Source organism: Pelodiscus sinensis, chromosome 20 (assembly GCF_052426305.1).
Source record: "Pelodiscus sinensis isolate ZL-2025 chromosome 20, ASM5242630v1, whole genome shotgun sequence".
NCBI lineage: Eukaryota > Metazoa > Chordata > Testudines > Trionychidae > Pelodiscus > Pelodiscus sinensis.
Genome location: NC_143071.1, coordinates 18,902,177 through 18,909,079, shown reverse-complemented (window position 1 = coordinate 18,909,079; position 6,903 = coordinate 18,902,177). Strand labels below are relative to the sequence as shown.

Genomic DNA, 6,903 nt, shown 5'->3' with positions numbered 1-6,903 from the left:
GTGTAAAGAGAGCACCTCGGAGTGGGGACACCCTAACTCCGGCCCCTAGTGACTACAAGGTCGGGGATTAAGCCCCAGGAAACCTGGGCCCAGCCTTGTTGGGGTTTCAAGGGCTCTGCTACTCAGCCCTCAGGATCAGGGAGGCCATGGGGTAAAGGAAGTGGGAGCAGGGACTCAGATCCTTTCGCTGGTCCATTTCACCGGGGTGGTATAGAAGCCAGGAAAGTTCCCCACAATAGCGGGACCATTCCTCCGCTTACATATGTGTTTTTCACAGATCCAAAAGAACACGAAATAAAACCAAAAGCTCAAACTGCAGCTGCAGCTTCTTCTCTTCAGGGCTTCTCTCTCCGGGGGTTGTGATGTGGCACATGGGATCACAGCCTCACTCAGGTCTGGCCTGGCTTCTGTTCCATCTTGGTAATGAGGGGGTGGCCCGGTCAAACCTGAGCCCCCTGCGACCCTGTCTCCTAGGTCACAATCTCCAGGCCTGTGGGACAGGAGACACCGCTGCGGCTCACTCTGCAGGCCCACCCCACCAACCATGGGCTGAATAAAACGAACGAACACAAAATGACTGAAAACCTAAACAAGGATATCATTGCAAACCCACATTAACATGCATGGCCTTGCTGAAGCTCATAGTCATACTGGAGCAAGTTCTGAGCCCTCTTACTCAGATGGAAAGCCACTGAATGCCTTACAGGTGCTTCAGATTTACACGCATATAACTTGCAGCAGAATGTGGCTCTTGTACTAATCATGAGGGTGAACAGATGTCCTGTTTTTAAGCCCCGTATTTAAACCCTCCTGCAGGTGTCCCTACTTTTTTTAATCAATGGCCCAGTTGTCCCATATTTTCTGTCCCCTCCCATCAGTACAGGAGGGTCCTGAGGCTGGCCTGCTAGCCAGCTGCCTGCCCACCCACCAGTGCTGAGTGCTGCGGGGTGGGGCGGTCCAGTGGCTGATCGTGGGAGTGCAAGGCTGGTGGTGGTTCAGCACAGCTGCAGCGTGGAGGGCCAGTCATGCCCCCTTCGCCCCCTGTCCTGTTCCCAGCCAGCACTGGTTGCGGGGGTTGATGAGTGTGGGCTGGGGGTGACTGGTTATGGGTTGACTTGGCTGCTCCCCATCGGTGCCTTACATGCGTCCTCTCTCCCAGTCTGCTCCCTGCTGTGCCTGTTCACCCCCCACCAAGCCCTGCTGTTTCTCTCTAGCCCCTCCCCACCGCAGTGTGTGCCCCCTTCCGGCGCTGTGCGGACAGCCAGCCCCTGATCGGATCATTCTGCTCACTGTCACCCATGCTGGCAGGCTCCTTTGTTCCCTCAGTGCCTCTGGCTGGGCTGGCACCCAGGGAAAGCTCAAGACCCTCTGGCCCAGGGTGCCAGTCAGGAGGAGCCAAGCCCTGCGTGTGCCAAAGCCCCACACAGAGCTGGGATGGGGAGTTTCTCCACCCCCAGCAGAGCGCTGCAGTGGCAGGGAGGAAGCGATTTCCAGCCTGTTTGTGCCCCAACCCTGCAGGCTCCACAGCAGCCCCCCAGGCCAGGGCAAAACACCCTCTTCTCACACTGCCCCCTAGGTCCTGCCCCAGGAAGTGTTGGGCTGTTCTGTCCCCTAGGCACGCTCCCCTGCTGAGCCACCTCTCTGGCCAGGTTCCCTGAAGCCCCTGCACTCAGGAATCCTAATCCACAATTCAGCCTTAGGGCTTAACACCAGCTCACGCCTTAGGCAGGGGATAGGAAGGGACTGTGTTAGCCAGGGGATAGGTGGGGACTGGGTCATGTTATTGGCCAGCAGCAGCTTAGAGGTGTTAGCTGCCTTTTGAAGCTACACGGGCAGGTAGGGGCAAGCTGCTTCCAGCCACAGGGGCGTGAGAAGGGGAGAGGGGCAGGAGGGATGCAATGTCCTCTTGAATACATAGGCCATGTCAACCCTACCCCACCCCTAGCTCCCTGTGGCTGGAAGCAGCTCCCATCCCTTCCCTCCCCCACAGCACTGATGGGCTGCTGCTGGCCATGCTCTGCTGTCAACCCTGACAGGGAGGGCGGGGGCTGTGACTCTGCATAACCCCCACACATTGCCTCAGAGATGTGGCACTAGGTCCAGGAGAGGCAGGTCCATTCCGGGGGCCTAGCCAGGCATGGAGGTTGGAGGGCACTGGATAGGGAAGGTTGGGTCAGTTTGATCAGTCACCCCCATCCCCATTTGATAGCATGGGAGTGTGTGTCACTTCTCCCCATGCAAACCTTAGGGATAAGAAGATAAATAAAAAGACTCCAGAGACCCAGTATTTCTATAGATCAGGGGCTCAATCACCTTGATGTTAATTTGAACATTTGTACTGCATCGTTCTGATTGATTGCCGTTGAGTGTGAGTAATTTTACCAGGTGTCTCGTATTCAGCACAGGGAAATATGGCCGCCCTCGCTCTGAGTTACTTCAGAGAATTCTTTCCCCGCTATTTGGCTGGTGGGCTTTGCCAAAATACTCATGGTCTGACTGACCCCATGTTTGGGTCTGGGAAGGAATTTTTAATGGGTCACTTTTGCAGAGACCTTGGGGATTGGGTGGACAAGGTTGCGTTCCTCTGAGGCATGGGTCACTTGTTGGTTTCAACTTGTGTAAATGGTGGATTCTCCGTAACTTGACATCTTTAAATCATGATTTGAGGACTTCGGTGACTCAGTCAGAGACTGCGGCTCTATTACAGGAATGGATGGATGAGGTTCTGTGCCCTACAGCACGCAGGAAGTCTGACCAGATGATCATGATGGTCCCTCATGCCCTTAAAGTCTGAGCTGATGAGACCTGCCTTTTGGCTTGCTCTTGGACTCCTGGCTCAGCTCTGACCCATGTCTCTGAATCGTGGTCTCTGACTGCCGCTGCTCAGCATGAGTGCTCAAGTTCTGTGTTCGAGGGTTCTGTTTGGGGAGATGGTGTTGTTATTCAACAGAAACCTCTGTGTGCGTGGGCTGCATCTAAGCTGGGGGGCTCTGCTGGCACAGATATGCCAACATAGGGTCTGTGGTGTAGATGCACCCTCGGCTTTCACGTAAAAAGTGTTTCAGGTCCTCAGATTTTCAGAAAAAAGGTTGAAAATGTGATCTGAGTCTGTCCTCAAGGCTCAGAAAGCAAAGACACAAAGTAAATAATTCATTTATTTCTTTTTAATCTCATTATTTTAAGCCACTCTCATGATTCTTTTTTTAATTTTGATCCTGATAATGGTCTGCCTGAGGCTGGCCGTACTCCCAGGATGAAGAAGTTTGCCATGACATAGCAGCTCTCAGATGTTTCATTTTTGCTATTCCAGGAAATTAAGACGGAGGAGGCAGAAGACTACCCAGTTAGTAGAAGGCTGAATAAATCCTCGCTGATGTAAGCAGAATGTAGATACAATATTTTTGTTCCTGGGTAAGTAACAGGTTTCTCTGTACAAAGAAGTACATGTCCACTTAATGCAAGGGATGTGGATGTTTGACTGGCGTATCATGCGTCTGGGTTTTCCTGGACATGACCTTCTTTTTGGTCCTCCAGTCTCCATCCAGACAGATATTTGAACCATGCAAAACTCCCCTGAGAATCTATAATCACTTCCATGGAAGTTGTGAGAAAGGGTCTTCCAAGAACTACTGGCCGTGTCAGACCTCGAGATCATATTGGAATCCCTTAGTGCAGCATTTCTCAGACTGGGGGTCCCACCTCAACAGGGGGAGGCAGGAGGGTCGCTAATAGGGTCACCGTGTGTTTGTGTGTTCTGGCTATGCCCTCTTCTTTAGTCCTCTGCTCTCTCCAGGCTGACTAAGGGAAATATGAAAAAATGTCCATGCTTTTTCTTTGCTTTCAGAGCTAAGTGGCTGACGTGGCAGCTGCTCTCAGCCACCCAGCCTGGAAATCATTGCCACTGCCAGCAGCAGCTCAGAAGGAAGAACAGCAATACCACAACTCCCTACACTTCCTTCTCTGCGGCTGGGGGTGGCACTGGCTTCAAAGCTGGGCTCCAGTTCTTTCTGGCCACCCAGCGTGGAAGATAGCAAGGCCACAAGCAGTGGCACAGAAGGAAGTGTGGCCATACCATGCTGCACCACCCTTCTTGCTGTGCTGCTGCTGGTAGCAGTGCTGCCATCGGAACTGGGAACCTCACCCGAAGCCATTCTCTGTAGCCACCCAGCTGAGAAGATAAACCTCCTCCCTAAACCAGCAGCAGTGTAGAAGGAAAGGTGGCAATACCATAACATGCTACCCTCCCTTCTGCGCTGCTGCTGGCAGCTGGTTGGCATCTAGGTTAGGCACCTGACCAATTGCCACCACTCTCCACCAAAGTGAGTGCGGGAGCCCAACCTCTGCTACCACCCCACACCAGGCCCCTGGGAATTCCCTGGGTCGTGTTGACAGGGGAAATGGGGCTTTGGGGAAGAGTTCACAGCAGAGCATGGCCAGCAGCAGCGTTTCAGCACTGTGCAGGATAATGCTCAGGAAGGTGGGAGTAGAGGGTAGGGATGACATCGCCTGTGTATTTGAGAGGTCATCTCTTCCCTCCTATCCCCTTCTCCTCCTCCTCTGTGCTTAGAAACAGCTTGTCCCTTCCTGCCTGTAGAAAGGGTGAGAGGACACCTCATTGAAGTGTCTAAGTGCCTTTCTGGAGAAAAAATGTTAGGTATTAAAGGGCTGTTTAATGCCCCAGAAAGAGGCAGGACAAGACCAGTGGCTGGAAGGTGAAAACAGCCATATTTGTATTAGAAATAAGGCAGAAATATTTCAGTGAGGCTGATTCACCTTTGGAACAAACCACCAAAGCAAGTGACGGAGTCTCCATTTCTTGATGTTTTCTAATGAAGACATGCCTTTCTTCTATGTGCTTGGATCACAACTCAGCTACTATGATTCCAGGAGGGCTGGGATATGCAGGGGTCAGATTTGATGCTCTAATTGTCCTTTCTGGCCTTAAAGTCTATTAATTAATAAAAAACTAAGTGTAGCATGGGGAGCTGCCTCTCGGGCTTTACTATGTAGCCAGCTTGATCCTCAGACTCAGCTATTAAGTGGAATGATCCAGGGGAAGCCAATCCAACATTCTCAGAGGCTGGTTAGGGTCTGGACATCAACCTTACAAGGGAGAGAGAGACGTGTCAGTGACATCACAAAGACCTGTTGCAGGACCTCAGCCTATTGGGGGACAGTGGCGAGGAGGTGGTGACCTCATAAAGAGACCCTGACATCAGCCAGGAAGGACAGAGGCACAAGACCAGGGCAAGCTCAGACACTCCTATGGCTTTACAACAGCAAGGCTCCTTCTCAAGGTCTCTCCTTGGGGACTGAGAGAGAATTAGGTTTAAAGTATGTGAGCATGAGAGAACCTCGTTGGAGTTTTATCCTTCCCTACTACTGAGTTTGTTGTTCCTGTTTAGAAGGTAAGAACCTCAGAGAGGTTTGGAACTTGTTCAGTCTAATCCAGCTGAATTCTAGGCACAGCAATCACTAGGTTAAGGTGGTTTAATTTTCTACCAAGGACTTTGTCCTGTAGAATCAGAGGTGGCATTGAGGGTTTGACCTTTTAGGTTTCCCTTTTCCTCTTTCTCTCACTCTTTCTCTTCTTCTATTGCTTCTTTTCCCGCTTTTCCATTGCTCCTTTCTTCCACCAAGGAGTGGGGGGGAAGGTTGCTGTCACTGTCAGAGGCCCTCACAAAGAGGTGGGGCTGGAAGAGTGCTTGGTGACTTCCCCTCTGGCAATGACTCGGGGACATCTGCTGAGACCCCTCTGAATCACTCTCTCAGGTGGCTATTGACAGGGACCACTCAGGTCCTTTTGTTCTCTCTTAAGATCAAGCAATTACGTTAGAAGCAATTATGTATTTGATCATGCTGCTTCTCTCTGATCGTCTCTGCTCTCACTGTGCCTTCCCAAGGGGGAACACTCACCTCATAGGCCCGGCAGCGGACAGCCTCTTGGAGCCAGCCTGGTGTCAGGAAGCCGGGGTTAAAGGTCACTTTAATCAAATTCAGGGAGGAGGTTGGTGAGTCAGAATAGGACTCTGCTCTTGTGTCCTTGGCTCTCCTGGGACGTTCTGGCCCTGACGCAGAAATTGGCGCACTGAGGGGAAGGAGGCAGGTCAGGATCAATAGAGCGGTGTGTATGCTGTGCAAGCAAACCCACACACACCCCTGGGGCTGAGACATTGTGTTCCCGGTGGAAGGGCTGACTCATTGATGATGGAGCTGGAGAAGAGGATTGTCACTATATGTCTTTGTCTCTCTAGACCGGGACAGTGTTCAGTGTCAGGGCTGGTCACAAACTTTCTGAACTCCTGATTCACAAACAACTCCTCAGGATGGAGACAGACCCCTTGTCCCTCGTTGGCTCGAAAGCCCTTAGTCAGAGGAAGGGAGTGACTGCGAGGAGAATTCCCCTCCTCCCCCTCCCCCCGCCCCAAATCTCAGTGCCAATAGAAGAGCTGATTCCCTTCAGGCCCATCTGGTTCTCTGGGAAGGAGTCTGGGACTTTTCTGTGAGCACCATCTCCTGGATCCCATGGTGGGAGCGGGAAGGTTGAACAGGGGAATGAGGATTTGAGGCTCTCACTGCCAAAACCAGCTTGGGCCCTTACTTAAAGTTCCATCTTCTTCTCCTGTCCCTGAGTGAGGAAGGGCCCAGAATAGAACTGCCCTGCCAGCCCTGCCCAAGGCTGTCTGACTGGGGTGCAGGCTAGGAGGGAAAACTGGAAAATGGATTTCCAGTCTCTCCTTTCCAGTTCTCCCCAGTGCTAAGGTAAAACTGCCTCCTGCCCATGCTCACCTCCTAGATCTATTGGAGCGGGTCTTTGTCTGGGGACTCTGCCAGGAGGTTCCCCAGCATGGCCTGCCTGAGGTCAGACAAGGCCTTATGCAGAGCCTGCAAAGGAAGGGTCAG

At 52.2% G+C, this 6,903-nt stretch overlaps 1 protein-coding gene across 2 annotated transcripts in view; it reads left to right on the top strand.

Annotated features, from left to right (window-relative positions):
- The first annotated feature begins 5,291 nt into the window (after nucleotides 1–5,291).
- The window catches only part of CASKIN2 (CASK interacting protein 2), a 139,230-nt gene continuing 137,618 nt past the window's right edge, over nucleotides 5,292–6,903 (top strand). Inside the window, exon 1 of one of the 2 annotated variants that reach the window (XM_075903680.2) lies at nucleotides 5,292–5,408. The gene's annotated coding sequence lies outside the window, so the exon portion shown is untranslated. The remainder of the gene's footprint in view (nucleotides 5,409–6,903) is intronic. The other variant, XM_089771930.1, reaches the window with a different exon arrangement.